We start from the raw sequence: 19,823 nt of genomic DNA on the forward strand, positions 1-19,823 counted from the left end.
AAAAAAAAAAAAAAAAGAATTTCCGAGGAGTGTGGCGTGTATCCCCTTTTGCCCTTTTGTTATGAAAGAGCAAAGAGAGGAGCAAACAGAGAAGAGGGTACTCCGTATCACCAAGAATGAAAACCAGGAGTGAAGGACATCCTTCAGCCTCCATCCCTACGCTGGAAAATGTGACAGAGAGGAAAGACAAGACATGGAAATATACCAGGAATATCAGGTTTATAGAGCTGAAGGGGGAAAGAGCCTTCTTGCAGAACCAACAGAGGAAAAGGACCTTCCCCTCAAACAGCTACCCTCAGTTTAGTCTTCTCTCCTCCTAGATTGTGAGAGAATTCATTTCTGTTCAAGGCAACTACTTGTGATATTTCTGTTATAATTACACTCAGTAACCAAGACAATTTTCTTTTTCGATTTCATCTTGTTTCTATTTTCTAGGAAAGATTGATAGTGTAATCTGCTTTTATGTCACCATACTATAAAAATAATTTTAACTATTCTTGTTTGGACTAGTGTACTAATTGCTAAGAAATTTCACATGGTGCAAGCTGAAACAATAATTGTCCCCAGTTCCTCTGTTCATTTATTACATCTGCAAACCTTGTAACACTAATTGCCTTAATGCCAAATATCTTGTGCTCACCAATTTACAAGAATCCAAAGCAGGATACATTTGATAAGTAAATTATCCCCTAAATAAGTGACCCTGAAGTCTCATGAACTAGCTGTGCCTTCCTCACTTATTAATAAGCATCATTTCCAAGCAACCAAGATGTATTAAGTTGGGAGTCCCTAAGTGCAAAAGGGTCCAGAAATAGCTTTGACTTTTCCTTTTTTTAATTTACCTTGTGGGGCTTTGGGGAATGAGTAGTCCTTTAGTCTGTCAATATCACCAGCAACAGCAACACATGAAGAGAGAACAGGGAGGGGAGGAGTGAGGTGATGGGGGATGCTCAGCTGAGAAGATGGAATATCTATTTGACATAGAAGAGGGTCCTTAGAATGCTGCAGAGCTGAAATGTCAAAAGCAGCCACTGAAAAGAACTGAGTCATCAGAATTCTGACATTGACAGGGCAACTCTGCTTGCAGTATGTGTTATTTCTCATACTCACCAACTGTTCTATTCGTGGATTGGGACATTCTCTTGTTTTGTATTTAGTCTTTGGTAAGTTGAATTGTTTAATTGCCTACTGTATCTCTTTTCTATATTATCCTCGATTCATATAATTCAAGAAATGCATGCTTGTATTTTCTGTGTATCTAAAACAATATATTAGTAAATAAGTTGAGTGAAAAGAAAGGCAATATACAATAAGGGTATGATTAGATTTTGTAATGAATTTTAATTCACATTATAATTTCCATGAAAAATTTCCATGAATAATTGGATATAAATGCAATAGAATTGGTACATTATAGTCTTTTCAGTTCTTGCTATGCATCTGAAAACTGGACAATGAATAAGGATGACAAAAGAATTGATGTCTTTGAATTGCAGCACTGGAGAAGAGAACTGAATAGCCCATGGGCTGCCAGGAAAACAAACATGTATGTCTTGGGAAAAGTGCCGCCAGAGTGCTCCTTAGAGGCCCGGATGGTAAAGCTTCATCTCTCACACTTTAGGTACTTTTCTAGGTGAGGCTATTCCTTGGAAAAGATAGCATACTTGTAAGGGTAGAGGGTCAGTGAAAGAGAGGAAGATTTTTAACAAGATAAATTGACACAGTGATTGCAATGGGGTCAAGTGTGTCAGAGAAGATGACGAGGATGACACAGGAATTGAAAAGTGTTCAGATCTACTGTTCACAGGGTTTCTATCAGTCATACTCAACTGGATGGAGCCAAGCAACAACAAAACTACGACTGGTGAACTTTAACTCCAATAAAATAAATGAATAAATGCTGTTAAAAAAGAAACATATGCGTGCCTAGGTAGCCCCAAAGTAATTTTTTCTTAATATAATGTGAAGAACTATTTGAGAGATCAAATGAAATAATGTATCAGTAGTACTATGTGAAATTGAAAATAATACAAATATGGGTTCTTTGTCTTAACCAAATTTACAATATCAATGCAAAATAGTATGTAGAGCAGATGTAACACTAGCATTTTTTTAAAATAATTTTGATGAACATTTACAGAGATTTTGGATTTCCATTCATTCATTGCTGCACGTTTTTCCCCGCCCAGCCCTCCGCCTGACCCCAGTTTGCTCCTCTCTTTTAAAAGTAAAAGAAACACCTCCTCCCTGGTACACAATCCCCCGCACCCCTCCTACCGCCCCAAGTACATTCCACTATGCAACCTTAATAACACTAGCATTTTAACAATACAGGATAAATACTCTATACGTGCAAAATGTAAGTTCACAATTTCCATACAGAGGCTTTTCATTCTATTTTATCAAATATAATTTATAACTAAAATAACTATATGTCACTATTTTTCAGGTCCTCAACATATTTGCCAGTGTTTTCAGGCAGGATTGAACCTTTGACAAGGTGGTTGCTAAACTAATCGAGAGAGAAATTCTCATGGTTTCAAAAGAAATATATTGTTAAATTAAGGATGCATTGTAGTTGCATGGAAAGAACTAGCATCAAACCCGTATCTGCCCCTAAGAGTACATATGAACTTTGTCAAACTACTTACATTGTCTAGTTCATTTACTCACTATTGAAACATTAGAAAATAATATTTGCTGTGTCTCATAAATTTACCAAGGCTGAAAGTCTAAAAAAAGGAAATTTCTCATGGGATAATACTTTGAAATTTTATATGGAACCTGCCTCTATCAATTTTATTGACTTGAGGAAAGAGGAGGAGGAACAGGGATCTCCCAATTTATACTCTCCGAAGTGACAGTGACTAGCTATACATGGCTAATGAGCAATTGAAATGTGGCTACTACATCAGAGGACTTCACTCTACAATTTTCTTTCATTTTAATTAAAATACCTAAAGCAACTGGGAAAGTAGTAGTATGAGCAGGCTTTCTGTGGGAACACCAACAAAATCACTATAAAACTTTAATTTGAACAGTCTCTTAAAAAATGATTTGAGGAACAGCATGTTGAAGTAAGAAAAGGGCAATGATTCTTTATATGCTGTCTCAGCCCTGCCCCCTCAGACCATTGTCGTAGAAGTGGTCTATGACTCACCTTTTCAGTCAATAGGCCCAACCTTTGGAACTGGAGTAAACCGTTGTTGCTGTTGTCAGAACCAACTCATTACTTACCCGCTAGTAGATTTTCAGAGGCAGTAAATCTCACGGGAAGAAATTTTTCATCTTTCTCCTGCAGAGCAGTTAGTGATTTTGAACCTCATGCCTTTGGGGTTACAGCACAGTTACTACTAGGCCATCAGAATGCCCTCTGCAGTAAATAGTGCAGGCTTTACTGGTATGACGTCCAGTGTTTGTGCTAATCTCTCTGGGACCTTTGTGAAGGAATGAAGTCTCAGTCTGGCCTTGGTTAAATTTTAAAATCCATATGGAATTGCAAGATCCAAAGCAATATTGACAAAACAAAGTTGTTGTTGTTGTTAGGTGTCATTGATTCAAGCACAACTCATAGAGACCCTATGAACAAACTATCTAAGCCTTGCCCTGTCCTGTGTCATCCTCACACTTCCTGACATATGAGAGCCCATTGAAGCAGTCATTGTGTCAACCCACCTGCCTGAAGGTCTTCCTCTCCTTCGTCAACTCTCCATTCTTCCCAGCATCATGTTCCTCTCCAAGGAATAGCCCTCCTATCAACATGCCCAAATAATGAGAGGAAAAGCCTCATCATTCTTGCCTCCAAAGAGCACTCCAGCTACACCGAAGACATATGTGTTTGTTCTCTTGGCCGTCCATGGGATGGTCTGTGCTATTCAACACCACAGCTCAAAGGTGTCAATTCTTTTTCTATCTTCCTTATTCTTCATCCATTTCTCAGATACATAGCAAGAGATCAGAAAGACCATGGCCTGAATCAGATGCACCTGAGTCCTCAAACTGGCATCATTACTCCTCATTAATTTGGAGAGGTCTCTAAGTGCATATTTTCCCAGTACAGTGTGTCTCCTTGTTTTTCCTAACTGCTGGTACCAAGAGTGTTAATTATGGATCCAAGCAATATGAAGCTGTTGACAGTTTCCATTTCCTTTCCATTCATTATGGTGTTTCCCATCAATCTAGTGGTAAGAATCTTTGTTTTCTTGACATTGAGGTACTGACTTCGAAACATCTTGTTACATTTTTTGTTAGGTGTCATTACTTTGGTGACCCAAGAAGCAGTGCTGCAATCCCAAAGGTACATGGTTTGAATCCGCCAGGTGCTCCTCAGAAAAAGGATCGACAGTCTCTTCCTGTGCAATTTGCTGCCTCTGAAAACCTTCTAAAGGGTCGTCTATGGGTCGGTTCTAACTCAATGTCAAACAACAACAACCTGACTCATATCAACTCTATGAAGCAATCTGAACATCTTATTCTGTACTTTCTGCACAATCTCGTTTATGTTTGAATCCATAGTTAGAGACACTGTATTATAGCTTGTTGAGGGTCTTCCATTCTTTCTCTGACCTTCACAATATGATTTATTTCCTGAAGACTGATCCCTTCTACCAATATGCCCAAAATATGTGAGACAGAGTTTCATCATCCTCGCCTTTAAGGAACACCGTAGTTGCACTTCCTTCCAGATATAGCTGTTTGCTCTTTAGGCAGTCCTTGGAATATTCTGTATTCTTCTATAACTCCATAATTCAAAGACATTTATTCTTCTTCTAAAGTCTATAATTTTCTATGTTGTTGTTGTTGTTATGCACCACCAAATTGCCTTCTACTCACAGTGATCCTATGTACAACAGCTCTGAGCCCTGCCATATCCTGAGCCAGTCTCACCGACTTTGACACACCTACTCCCATTACCCCAGTTACTGTGTCATTTCATCTCACTTGGGGTCTTCCTCTACTGCACTGTCCCTCTAGCACTGATAAAAGGATACAGAACAATGGACTAAATTGTGATTCTGGAAATAAACTCATACATTATGAGAAATAGATTTTTAAATAAGAACATTAAGTCCATTTCATTGGAAAATAATATCGTTTAATCAGCAAATGATGCTGGGATGACTATCTCTGCCTTGAAAAAGAAAACTACAACAGACTCATACTTCACATCATATAAAACAATTAATTCAAAATGGATCAACAACCAAAATATAAGAATGGAATTCATTAAATATACCAGATCCAGGATTTCAACAATAGGGTCCTAGACATGACACCAAAAACACAGACAACAAAAGACACTAAACTGAACTTCATAAAAAATAAAAATGTTTGTGTATTAAAAGATTTTATTAATAAAATGAAGAGACAAACTTCAGAATGAGAGCTATCTGGGAGCCATATATCACAATTTTTAATATATGAATATATAGTAATGTAACAAAAAAGACACATCAATAGTCAAAGGGCTCGTTAGAGATTTCATATATACACACAAATAAAGACTAGCAGGCAACCAGGCAATTGTAAAAAGAACAAGAGCCTGGTGGGGATAGTCACATTTGACTTTTATCAATTCCACAAAGGGAAACTCTCCCTTTCAATGACACAAAACCAATTGCTATGAGGTCAGTCAGATATGTCCCCCACACTCCCATACTTCTTTATACTCAGCCCAACATCAATCTTAATGCTTTCCTGGTTTAAAAATCTGATAGGCTACCAAGTAGATCAAACAGAACCCTTTTAGGGAAGTTGAAAGGCTATAATTCAGGGTGAAGAATCACATAGTCAAAATAGCTTCCTAAATGTGTGATAAGTGTCTCAGCCTTGAGCGTCATGCCTATAGGCCAGGGTTATGAAGCTCTCAGTACTGCCAATGTTGATTCTCTCTATCTCCATCCAGCTGTCCACAGCAAATTTGGGCAAAGGCTTCCAGGTCTGGTTCCATGAGGTAGCAGTTCCAAGGACCCCTCCATCTCGTGTCAAGTCTCTGGTTCTTCCCTGTGGCTGCTACGGTTCCTGCTCTCATAAGCTCAAGGGTGCAAGAATATGACCCCAAAGAACATGTCGCATACTCTAGCTATTATTTCTTTGCTGGTGATGTTGTACTCTAATTCTGTTGCTGTATCTGTTCAATTTGTGTTGAGACTAGCCAACCTCTTTGTGGATAGACTAACACTCTCTATTCACATATTCCAACCCATCCAAGTGGAAAAGTCAGTTAAGGGCTAGGAAAGCCATTTTGGACAGTGAAGCTTTAACATCACATCTATAAAACGATGCTCAATGTCATTAGCCATTAAACCAAACAAAAAAAACCATACCCACAGCCATCGGTTGATTCTAACTCATGGGAACTCTCTTGAGCTTTCCAACAAAGCTATAAATTATAAAGGGAGGAAGTTTCTTCATTTCTTTTCTGAGGAGTGACTGATGAATTTAAACTGCCAAACTTTCTGTTAGTAGCCAAATATTTATCATTAGCCATTAAACCAAATACACTGTCATGGAGTAAATTCTGACTCATAAAACTCTATAAAATAACTCAACAAGATTTCAGCTGGGTTTCTGGAACTAAATCTGGACAGGAACAGACTGCCAATCTTTTTCTGGTAGGTACAAATCACTGACATTTCATTCAAGTTTCATTTCAAAACTCTCAGTGCTGTCAAATTAGAAACAACTCATAGTTAAATGGGTTTACAAGGCTGTACGTTACACAGGAGGAGATTGTCCATCTTTTTACCACACAGCACCTAGTGGATTCAAACCATGAGAGAGAATCCATTTTTGTGTTAACAGCAGAACTCCCTGAACAAAACAAAAAACCCTACTATTGACATCAGGTCTATTTCTGCTTATACTGACCCTCCAAGACTACATATTTATAGGAGAAGATTGACTATCTTTCTCTTGCAGAGAAACATATATTTGAACAGTATCCAACACTATCATTTTGGTTAGCAGCACAACACATTAAAGCATTATTCCAACAGAACTACTCTCATCAGTCATCAGAGACACACATATTAAAACCACAGTGAGATATCTTACTTAATATTTACTAGGATGGATATTATTACCAAAATGAAAAAGAGCAAAACTTGTGGAAAAAATGTGAAGAAATTGTAACCCTCCCTCATGCATTGCTGATAATGTAAAATGGTATGACTGTTGTGAAAAGCGAGCATTTCCATAAAAGGTTAAACATAGAACCACCATAAGGCCCAGGACATGATTCTTCAGTATACCACATAAGGACCTGAAACAGGAATTCAAATATATGCTTGTATTCCAGTGTTCGTTCTAACAATACTTACAATAACCACTTTTGGAAACAATTAAAAAAACTATCAGCAGAATAATTATTAAACAAAATTTGATACATCTATATAATGAAAAGTGTGTCAGCCATCAAAAATATATAATTCTAATGAAAGCTACAAAATGAATGAATCTTGCCATTTTGCATTAAGACTCTTCCAAATAGAAATAATTCCCCTTACATGGAATACTTTGTTGTTGTTATGTGCTGTTGAGTCACCATGATTCGTAGTGACCCTATGTTGAGCAGCCCTAAACCCTGCCCTATCCTGTGCCATCACTGACACACCTACCCCCATTACCCCAATCATTGACTCAATCCATCTCATGGAGGCTCTTCCTCTCCTGTGCTGTCCCTCCACCCTCCCAAGCATGATGTCCCTCTCTAAGGACTGGTCCCTCCTTGCAACATGTCCAAAGTATGTCAGATGAAGCTTCAGAGTCCTTGCTTCCAAGAAGCAGCCCGGCTTCTACCTCTCCAGGACAAACCTGTTCATTTTCCTAGCAGTCCATGGTATGTTCAATGCTCTTCTCCAACACCACAACTCAAACCCATCAGTTCTCCTTCTATCATCCCTAGTCATCGTCCAGCTCTCTAATGCATAGTAAGTGACTGCAAAGACCATGGCATGTATCAGGCACACCTTAGTCTCCAAACTGACATACTTGCACTTCAGCACTTTAAAGAGGTCCCTAACAGCAGACTTTCCCATTGCAATACGTCTTTTAATCTCCTGGCTGCTGGTGCCAAGAGTGTTGACTGTGGATCCAAGCAAACCAAAACTGTGAACAATCTCAATCACTTCACTATCCATCATGATGCTGCCAATCTGCCCAGTGGTGAGAAACTTTGTTTTCTTCATATTGAATCTCAATCCATACTGTAGACTGCAGTCCTTGACCTTCCACAGCAAGTGCTTCAGGTCCTCTTTATTTTCAGCAAGCAAGATTGTGCCATTTGCTTAACACATATTGTTGATGATTGTTCCTCCAATCCTGATGCCACATTTCTCCTTATAGAGCCCAGCCTCTTGGATAACCTGTTCTGCATAAAGATTGAAAACGTGTGGAGACAGAATACAGCCCTGGCATACACCCTTTTCAATTTTGAACCATGCAGTGTTTCCTTGCTCTGTCCTGACAACTTTCTCCTGGTCCAAATACAGGTTTCGCATTAACACAATCAAGTGTTCTGAGATTCCCTTTCTTGGAAATTTCATAAATGGAGAAATTAAATATTTGTCACCAGAAAGGACTAGGAAGGGGAAATGGAGCAATATCCATTTCTGTAACCAAGCCCATGTTTTCTGACTACTGATCCTTCTTGCTGGTTCCCAACTTCTGCATTCTAGTCACTCATTATTATTAATGAATTTTTTCTTTTTATTAATTTTAATGAAAGTTTACAGAGACTTTGGATTTTCATTGTTGCACATTTTCCTCCCTGACTACCCCTCTTCTCCAGTTTGCTCTTCTCTTTGAAAAGTGAAAAAAAAAAATTCTTTCATTGTTATGCAATCCCTGCCCTCTAGTCCACTCCACTATGCAGCATTCATTCTGGACTCCTGTCATGACAATAATACCTAATCATATTTCCCTTTTAAACAGTTCTCTCCCTCATCTGTTTCAATGCAGTATACATTATTTATCTGCTCTTAGTTTCCCCCAACCCTGATATCAGTCTCACTTTACAACAGTGGCATTAAGCAGTGTTTGTCCTTTCATGACCGAGATATTTCACCTAGCATAATGTTTTCCAGAGTCACCCATTTTGTATAATATTTCATGAGTTCCTTGTTTTTTAATGCAGCATAGTATTCCATTGTGTGAATATACCACAGCTTCTCTACCCATTCATTTGTTGGTGGGCACTTGGGTTTTTTCCAACTCTTTGCTATTGTGAACAAAGCCACCATAAACATGGGTGAGCATATATCTGCTTGGATGGCAGTTATGGTTTCTTTAGGGTATATTCCCAGTAGTGGCATTTCTAGGTCAAATGGTATTTCTATTTCCAACTTTTAAAGAAAGCGTCATACTGCATTCAATAGGGGTTGCACCATTTTACACTTCCACCAACAGTGAATAAGGGTTCCAGTTTATCCACAACCTCGCCAGCATTTCTTGCTTGCTGTTCTGTTAAATTTTGCTATTTTTACTGAAGTGAGATTATATCTCATAAATGTTTTGATTTGCATCTCTCTTAGAGCTAGGGATTTTGAACATTTCTTCATGTGTTTGTTCACCATCTGAATTTCTTTGTGAAATGTCTGTTCATATTTGCATTTGGTTTGTTTACCTTTATCTTGTTGTGTTGCTCAAGTATTTTATAAATTCTAGATATAAGTCCTTTATCTTGATGCATCTTGGTTGCATACCCTATTGATTTCTGTCTGAGTGGCATCCACTTCCTTAATGGCATGCCTCCGGAAACCCTATGAACCTGGAGAGAGGATGAAAGACACCCAAACGTTGAGGACTCTCCTTTATAGGGTCACTGTGAGTTGCCTGTGACTCAACAGCACTTACCAACAAGAACAACAACATCTGTTTCTTTCTCTTTGGCTCTGGTTGTTGGTACATAAATTTGAATGATAGTGATATTAACAGGTCTTCCTTGCATGCATATGGAATGGCTGTTTTAACTTGAAACTGACCCTATTTTTTCTCACCTTTTCATCTCCAGTGTAGTAAGATAATATGATCATCTGATTCAAAATGGCCCATGTCAATCCATCTCATTTCACCAATTCCTTATATGTCAATATTTATGTGTTTCACTTCTTTCTTAACAATGTCCAGTTTTCCGACATTCATGCTTCTCACATTCCAGGTTCCAATCAATCATTAGTTTCTGCTTACAACTGTTCTTCCCCCTTTGTGTTTCCAAATTTCAGGGCTCAGACTCAGTTTTCATATCTGTTATTCTACACTATATGTACTCTTTTGTACATAGTGTTTTCGAAGGGATCCACTTCCAAAAAAATGCCTGCCTCCTGAAACTATGAACTTGGAGAAAAGATGAATGCTTCGCATTCAAGACTTTCATTCATAGAGTCACTATGGGTCATCTACGACTCTATGACACTTAAAAACAGCAACATCTATATGTGTTTCATTGACTATACAAAGGCATTTGACTGTGCATATCACAACAAATTGTGGTTAACCTTGAAGAGAATGTGAATCCCTGAACACTTGATTATACTTATGCAAAAACTATACTTGGACCAAGAAGCAGTCTTCAGAACAGAGCAGGGAAACACAGCATGATTCAAAATCAGGAAGGGAGTATGTCCAGAATGTGTCCTGTCTCCATACCTTTTCAATCTATCTGCAGAACAGATCATTCAGGAGGCTGGGTTTTATGAGGAGGAAAGTGGCATCAAGATTAGAGGTAGACTCATCAACAATGTGTGTACATAGGGTCGTTATGAGTCACAGGTAACTCAACAACACATGAAAGCAACAACATGGAGACCATTCCTGTTTATGAGGTGGGTAGAAGTCAGACTCAGCCACTCCTATGTTCTATCTGCTCCTTTCACACAACACAAAGGCAAGTTGTTGGAATTCACTAGCTCTTCCATAGTAGAAAAATGGGTAGACCACATGTGACATAGAGTCTCTGAAAGCTCACCCGAGTGTCAGCGATGAATTGATTCTGACTTGATGGCAATTAGTAATACACAAGTATATAAAACAGGGAGGCTCAAGCTGCTTATTTGCTACAGGTAAAATCTTGAATGATCCAGGAAGCATCAAAGAAGATGGAGGGACTACACAGAATCATTGTACCAAAAAGAACTGTCAAACACTAAAATAGTTTAGTAAATACCATATGATCAAGAACCAAAGGTAATGAATAAAGAAATTTAAGCTGCAATTAAAGATAAAGACACTGACAAAAAATAAGGCCCTACAAATTACTGAGATACCAATTGACATATTCAGATGACAGATGCAATCCTGGTTATGCTCACCAGTCTATGCCAGGAAATTTAGAAGATGGCCACTGGCCCACTGAGTGGAAAATGTTCTTATTTGTTCTCATTCCCAAGAAAGGTGCAAAATGTGGAAATCATCAAACAATATCCATAACAAACACTCTTGGTACCAGCAGCCAGGAAATCAATAGACAAATTACATTGCGAAAGTTGGCTATCAGAGACCCCTCCAAAGTACTGAAGAGCAACAAAGTCACTCTTGAGACTAATGTGTGCCTGACTCAGGCCATAGTCTTTGCAATTACTTGCTATGCATCAGAAAGCTGGACAATGATAGAAGGAGAATTGATGTCTTTGAGGTCTGGTGCTGGAGAAGAATATTGTAGAAGAACAAACAAGTTCATCCTAGAGAGGGTAAGACCAGGCTGCTCCTTGGAGAAAAGGATTCTGAAGTTTTGTCTGACCCACTTTGGACATGTTGCAAGAAGAGACCAATCCTTGGAGAGGGACATTATGCTTAGAAGAGTAGAGGGAGAGCACAAGAAAGGAAGAACCTCGATAAGGTTCATTCATTCAATGACTGGAATTATTGAGATAGGTGTGTCGGAGACGATAAGATTGGCACAGAATAGAGCAGGGTTTAGGGTTGTTGTCCAACTCGACAGCACATAACAACAACAATAATATCATTAATATCACACGCAAGCAAAATAATGCAGAAGATCCTTTGAAAAATGGCTAGAACAGTACATAGACAGGGAACTTCCAGTTCAAGCCAGATTTAGAAGAGGCCATGGCACATCATAACTGATGTCAGATGGATCATAGGTGAAAGGAAAGAATACTACAAGAATGTCTATTTGTGCTTCATTGATTATACAAAAGTGTCTGTGTGGATCTTAAAAAAGGATGGCTAACACAGAAGAATGGGAATCTAAGAACACTTAATTGTGCTCATGTGAAACCTATACCTAGATCAAGAAGCTATTGTGTGAACAGAGCAAGGGAACATTGCACAATTCAAAATCAAGAAAGAAGTGTGTCAAGGATCTAAACTTTCCTCAAACCTTTTCAATCAATATGCAGAACAGATCGTTCTGAACACTGTGCTTTATGAAGAAGAATGTGACATTAGGATGAGAGGAAGATTCAATAACCTTTGATAAGCAGATAACATAACTTTTTTTTTGCAGAAAGTGCAGAGGAGTTATACCAATTACTGCAGAAGACAACTACTACAGTCGTCGATACGGATTACACTTCAACATCAAGAAAACAAAAGTGTTGAAAACCTTCATTTCCAACTCAAGGACATAAAGCAAGCATATATTTCATTTGTATTTTGTGTAAGCATAAATACATAAGGAGATCTCTCTTTCTATCTCTATATCTCTATTGCTATATCTCACTGGTAGCCTAGTGGTAAGAATCTGTGCTGCAATCATAAAGACACATGGTTCAAATCTGCCATCTGCTTCATGAGAGAAGGATGGGCAGTCTCTTTCTGTGTGATTACTGATTCTGAAAACCCTCTGGAGGGCCAGCTATGGATGGTACATAACAGCAACCATTGTTGTTTAAATATAGATATAAGTTATATATTTTTATTTGATCACAATAATTTTAAAAGGACTTTAAATTACTTTCCTATTAAACTCAATTTTAATTGTGGTGAAAGCGCATGCCACTTTCACTATTAAAATTTTGGCATTCAGATGAAAAGTGAATCTAAATGGGAAATACGCTGAATTTCTAATGTTGTAGATTGCCTTTTGGAAAATGACATTTTATCAAAAAAGTAGAGGATTAGCAAAGAAGAGAAAGATCCTCAGTAAGATAGATTAACAGTGACTGCAACACTGGGCTTAATTAAGCACAAAGAGATTGTGTGAATCACACAGGACAGGGCAAGGTTCAAATCTATTGTTCGCAGAATCACTATGAATCGGAATTGACTCAAAGGCACCTAACAACAAAAACAGAAGTCTAAAGGATGAAAGTGATTCAATTAGCGCACTCCAATAAAATAATTTAATCCTGAACCCTACAGTTTATAAATGCTGTCATATTTGAAAAAAAGATCTTCACAGATGAGATTATTTTAGAAATTTTAAGATGAGGAATTATTAAAGGAAGGTTCAGGTCTGTTGTTTATAGAACTGGCACTCAATAGCACCAAAGAACACCACCAATAGAGTGAGATTTGATCACACTCAGAGAAGAGGAAGAGGAAATGAGGTTGCAGATACTAGTGTTGGTGGTACATAGCCACAAGCCAAGAAATGGCAGCAGCCACTAAAAATTGGAAGAAACAGGAATAGATTATTTTCAAAAGACACCAGTAGAAGCAGACTTGTGACATTTTGATTTCCATTAAATAAAGTGATTACTTCTTGTCTCTAGAAGTGTGAGATAATAATTTCCTGTTGTTTTAAGCAAAGTTTATGACAGCAATCTCAAGAAACTAATAAACATGTTGCAATCATAATTTTTTAGAAAAGAATGTTAGGTTGTCCATGTGATATTCCAGTATGGATTAATTAGACTTCATAGAGAAAACAAAAATCCTCACAACTGAACCAATAAGCAAAATCATGATAAATGCAGAAAAAAATGAAGATGCCAGGATTTCATATTAACTGAATCTTCAATGAACACTCATAGAAGCAGCAAGCAAAAAAATCAAATGAGAGACTGCCTTGGCAAAGCTGTTCCAAAAATCTTTTGAAAGTGCTCAAGATACTTTAGGATTAAAATACACACACTCCCCAAGCCATTCTATTTACATTTGCCCCATGCATATGAAAGCTGGATAATGAATAAGAAAGTTTGAAGAAATATTTGGAACATAATGTTGAAAAAGAATATTGACTGTGTGACAAAACAACAATACAGACTTGGAAGACATCTAGCCAGAACACTCCTTAGACATAAGAAAAGCAAGATGTTAGCTCAGGAACTTTGGACATGCTGTCATTCAGGACCACTTCTTGGAGAAAGACATGCTCAGTAGAAAACAGGTCAATGAAAAAGTTTCTCAGCAGGAAGGACTGACAGTGGCTTTAACAATGAGCTCCAACAGCAAGAAGTGTCAGGATGCCATCAGACAGGGTAGTGTTTCACTCTGCTGTAAGCAAAATCTCTAAGACTCAGAACCAACTCAACAGCACTCATTAACAAAACGTAAATAACATGTAGCACCTTAAAAGAACTACTTTGTTGTCCCCTCAAATAACCAAATCCAAATAAATTGTCATAGTGCCAGTCTTGACTCATGGTGACTATGTATTTCGGAGTAGCATAGGAGTTCATATGAACTCCATAGGTGCTCAGTGGTTGTTGTCTTTTGTACTTAGATCACTAGGCCTTTTTATCGGAGGCACCACAGGGCTCATTTAAATTGCTAACCTTTTAGGATGTAGCTCGGTGCTTAATCTTTTGCTCCACCTAGACATTGTTCCTCTCCACATTGGCTCTTCATTCCATTAGGAATATAGTGTAAACTCTCCATGATCTGATTTCACTCAATTTTTTAATTAACATCTTCAATAACTTCCCTGACACACCTGACATTCTAACTAGACATTATTTCTTATCTCTTTCCAAACTTTTCCTCCTCCTCTCTGCTTGTGTACATTTAATGACAGTCATTCTCTTTGTCATGTCTTTCCTTTCCACTGTTCCATGTTCACCAACAGATTTCACCTTTCCTTTTCTCCATGAAATTATCTATGATCCTTCACTTCCATGCTTCACTGGCTTTCTAAGGAGGTCTCCATATTCACCTTATACTATCCCATGGATACTTCTTAGTATCAGAATGGTAAATTTGTATAGCTAGTGACCCTACCTAATCCATCTATATTCTCCATGGTGCCTGTTGTAGTTGTTACATGCCATCGAGTCACCTGCAACATACAGTGACCCTATGCACAATAGCTCTGAACTCTGCCCTAACTTGAGCCAGTCTTATGGTCTCTGACATGCGTACCCTCACTATCCCAGCTACTGTGTCAATCCATCTCATCCAGAGTCTTCTTCTTTTGTGTTATCCCTGCAAGCTTCCAAGCATGATATTCTTTTCCAAGGATTAGTCTCTCCTGGCAACATGCCCAAAGTATGTGACACAGATCTACAAAATCCTTTCCTCTAAGAAGCAACTTGGTTTCATCTTCTCCAGTATAAATCTGTTTATTCTCTTGGCAGTCCGTGGAATTTTCAACACTCTCCTCCCAGCACCACAACTCAAAGGCATTGATCCTTCTTCTGTCATCCTTAGTCATTGTCCAGCTCTCTGATGCATAGCAACTAATTGCAAAGACCATAGTCTGGATCCAGTGCACCTTAGTCTCCAGACTGACATCATTGCTCTTCAGCATTCTGGAGAGGTCCCTGATAGCAGATTTTCCCACTGTAATTTGTCTTTTGATTTCCTAACTGCTGATGGCAAGAATGTTAATTGTTGAACCAAGTAAGTGTTAACAATCTCAATCTCCTCTCCATCTATCACAGTGCCTAGAAAATGCCAACTGCACAATAAAAATTGGTATTATGGAATGAATCTGTGTCATGCTGTGTTTATACGTAGATGTTCCTAGTTAATGTTAACCTGAGGCTTCTCCATACACACTTGAATGAAAGAGATAGGATAGCAAAGTGTAGTTTACTGAGTTGGAGTCAGGCCAGAGCAATGGGGTTAACAGCAGTACTCTTAGGCAAAGTACTTGGCCACACAGTCATTAAATCCCTGCTAGGAAACCTCTACAAGAGGGATTTACTTTAAGAGAAGGAGGTCTGTACATATGATTATTCCTTTCCTCTAAACCCCAGGGGTTAGGATGTCGGTAATTACTTTTGGATCTATTTAGTGTAATTACACAGTAATCCATAGCCACCTATAAATACTCTGTCATTACATGGCTTTGTCCTGGTAAATTCTACTAGGTTTCCTTGTTAGGTAATTATAACCATGCCAAGGGCAAAGATTAGTGGCACTAAGAACGTCTAACTTTACATTCACACATCTCAGCTGCAGGACACTTTCCATTTGTAGAATCACTGACTACAAAGGGCATCTAATCCTTTAGGATGCAGTGATGCAGCAGATCCTAGAGTCTACAGTAAAGAAAGTGTTAGTTACAGTAAAGAAAGTGTTAGTCCTCGGTAGGCAGGGAAGTAGTTTTAGAATCACTATCTTCGTTGTCTTACAAATATAGATTAAAAACATAAAAGCAAGAATATGGATAATCGGTGACATCTAACCTAGTTATCTTAAAGAATAGAGTGGAGAATACTAGCAAACTATGCCAAAGCAAATAACTTACCTTGACATAAAAAAGGAATAAAGAACCAAATTGTTGTTTTACATGATTACTCTTTTCCCTTAATAACACAAATTTTTGAAGAGCACTAAAATAAAAATGTAACTGTCTATTAAAATGGTACTTTTCTGGAAGAGGCAATACATAAATACTAATAAAGAATGAAATAAATAGTAAATTAATAAAAGGAAAGAAATGGAAAAGACAGATAAGAAATGAGAGAAAAAAGTAGGAAATGAAGGGAAGAAGAAAGAGTCAATGAAAGGATGACAAGACAGGAAGGGAAATAATAAAGAGGGATAAAGAAACAAACACTTGTGGAGAAAAAGAATTTTTTTTTCTTCTGTGACTTTATCTTATTATAGAAATAGCAGTCTGACAAATATTGGAAGAGAGAATAAAATTATAAGTGCAAATTCAACTCAACTCATTGTTATTAACACCAGTCTGTAGCTGACCTTTCACGGGTTTTCCAGAGGCTAGAAATCACACAAGAGATTACCTTTCTCCTGTGGAGCCGCTGGTGGATTCCAACAGCTAGAGAGGCACCACCTTTGGGTTTTCACTGCAACTCCCTACACACTAGATCACAAGAGCTCCCTAAATGCAAAGTCAACTAATTGTCGAATTTTAATGAAAACCTAGTCATATCTGATCTTTTAGCAGAGTTTGTGCAGCTGCAAATCTCACAGATTGCCAGTCTTTCTGCAATGGAGCAGCTGATGGATTTGAACTATCTGCCTTAGGAATGGCAATACAATGTTTTACCCACTAGACAGTGGGAGTCAAATGCAGTGAGTGTGGGTAAGATTAAAGACCACAAGATTGAAAGAAAGGATAAATGCAAGAGAATACCAAACTAATTTTACATGAAATCAGATTTCAAGTTTAGCTGTCTTCAATACTAGGAAAATCAAAGGGGAAGTGTTTTTCATTTGGAGTAAAAAATAAATAAAAAAGGTCTAAACTTTAGACATCTTTATTCAAGGAAGACAGCATCAAATCCAAAATGAAATTTCTAGATGGTTGTTGGAAATATTTTTTGGGCTGGAGAAATAGTTTTAAGTGTTATATACACAATATAGGGGGCTCTGGTTAGAATACATATATGTCACTGAATACCATGAGTAAGTTACTATGCTTAACAGTTACTAAAAGGTATATGTAATGAATATGTTGTGTAAACATAGGCATCATGAAAGATTTTCAGGCTAAAAGTGAATGGTAGAACTAAGATAGTTTTTGAGTCTTCAGTTTTTCATTGAGTATGAAGGACCATCAGTGCTTTTTCCAGGGAGCCACAGTAGAGTTGATAATGCAGGGATTTGGACAAATTTTGTGATACATAAATTAGCCAGTTACAGATGTTAATTAGTCAATTAGCTAACCAACACACACAAAAAAAAGAGGAAAATTGAAAAGAGAAAAGTTATGAAAGTAGATGTTAAGGTATTGTTTAAAAAGACACAGACAGCATTATTTTTTTTTCCAAGGATGACTTCACTCGTGGACTTTATTAATAATTTTCTTTTTATCCAAAATCATAAATAAATACTTAAATGAATCTGTTAATAGCAGATAATTATGTGTATGTATGTGTGTGTGTCGTGACCTTGACATATTTTATGTATAATCTAAGAGACAACAGTTGCAGTAATAAGCTTTGCAAATCTACCTTTAATCAATGTGATTTTTAAAAAAATTATGTGCCTTGTATTTTGTTCTGTACCATTTGTTTTATACAACCATTCATACACGTATTTTATATAAGCAATTACTATTGATCTACATCTTTTATCAATCCATCTTTTCAAGTCCCTATTGAATCTTTCCTATTCCTTCACCTCCCATTCACCCACTAATGGGGGACTTTAATGTTTTAAAATAATTTTGTTGTTGTTATCAAGTCAGAACCAACTCATACCTTACCCTCCAGTAGGTTTTCAGAGGCAGTAAGTTGCATAGGAAGAGATAGCCCATCTTTCTTCCAAGGAGCAACTAGTGGATGGAGACCATATATTTTGTAGAATGTCCTCTAACTTGTCTTAGATTTCCACATAATTAGTTTCAGATTGAACTTTTTGGCAGGAATACCCCAGGAGGAATTCTGGATCTTTTTCATTGCAGTATATCACGAGACTTATAATGTCACACTTGCAAAAAATAAGGCTCTAGGAATTTGTAGACTATCAATTAAAACATTTCAGTAAACATTTATGACCCTGGATATGCCCATTCATCAATGCCAAAATATTTGGCAGAGAGTTACCTGGTCAACTGATTGATTGAAAGAGATCCATACTTATGCCTATTTAAAAAAAAAAAAAAGAAAGAGAAAAGAAAAGGTGATCCAAAAGAATGTTGAAATTACTGAACATCAGTAATAGCATACTCAAGTAAAATCCTTATGAAAATTATTTTTAAATGGCTGGAGAAATGTATCAACAGAGAATTACCAGGAAATTGAACTGAATTAAAAAGAGGTTGTGAAATAAAGACTATCATTAAAAATGTCAGATGTATTTTGCCTGAGAGAAATGAATATTATAAAGATGTTTAAGTGTATTTTATTGACTATTCAAAAGCATTTGACTATGTGGTTCATAATAAATTGTATCTAACATTAGAAGAATAGGAATTCCAGAACAACCACTTTTTATAATGAAGAACTTGTACTTGAACGTAGAAGCAGAAATTTGAACAAGAGGATGCTGCATAATCGAAAATCTGGAAAGGTATGTGTCAAGATTGTATCCTTTCATCGTACCTATTCAAACTGTATGCTGAGCAAATAATTGAATAAGCTGTTTTCTGCAGATAGTACACCTTTATTTCAGAAATTGAAGAGAACTTAAATCACATACCAAAGAAGAACAGAGGCTTTCTGTATGGATTACACCTCCAATTAAATTTAAAAAAAAAGTTTTCACAGCTAGACCAATACAGCATCATGATAAATGAATGAAAGGTTGACATTGTAATTATTGCATTTTATTGAATCAATACTTTTGCAAGTAGCAGACACAAAAGCAAAAGATATATTACATTGAACAAATTTGTTTTCAAGGATTTCTTTAAAGTGCTGAAAAGATGCCAGTTTAAAAACTAAAGTTCTCCTGACCTAAGCCATGGTATCTCCAATTGCTTCATAGGTTTGTGAAAGTTTGGCAAAGAGGAATTGATGCCTTTGAATTATGATGTTGGCAAAGAATATTTAATATGCTGTAAT

The sequence above is a fragment of the Elephantulus edwardii genome, unplaced genomic scaffold (genome assembly GCF_000299155.1).
Source record: "Elephantulus edwardii isolate Elephantulus edwardi_28Jun2011 unplaced genomic scaffold, EleEdw1.0 scaffold00057, whole genome shotgun sequence".
Lineage (NCBI taxonomy): Eukaryota > Metazoa > Chordata > Mammalia > Macroscelidea > Macroscelididae > Elephantulus > Elephantulus edwardii.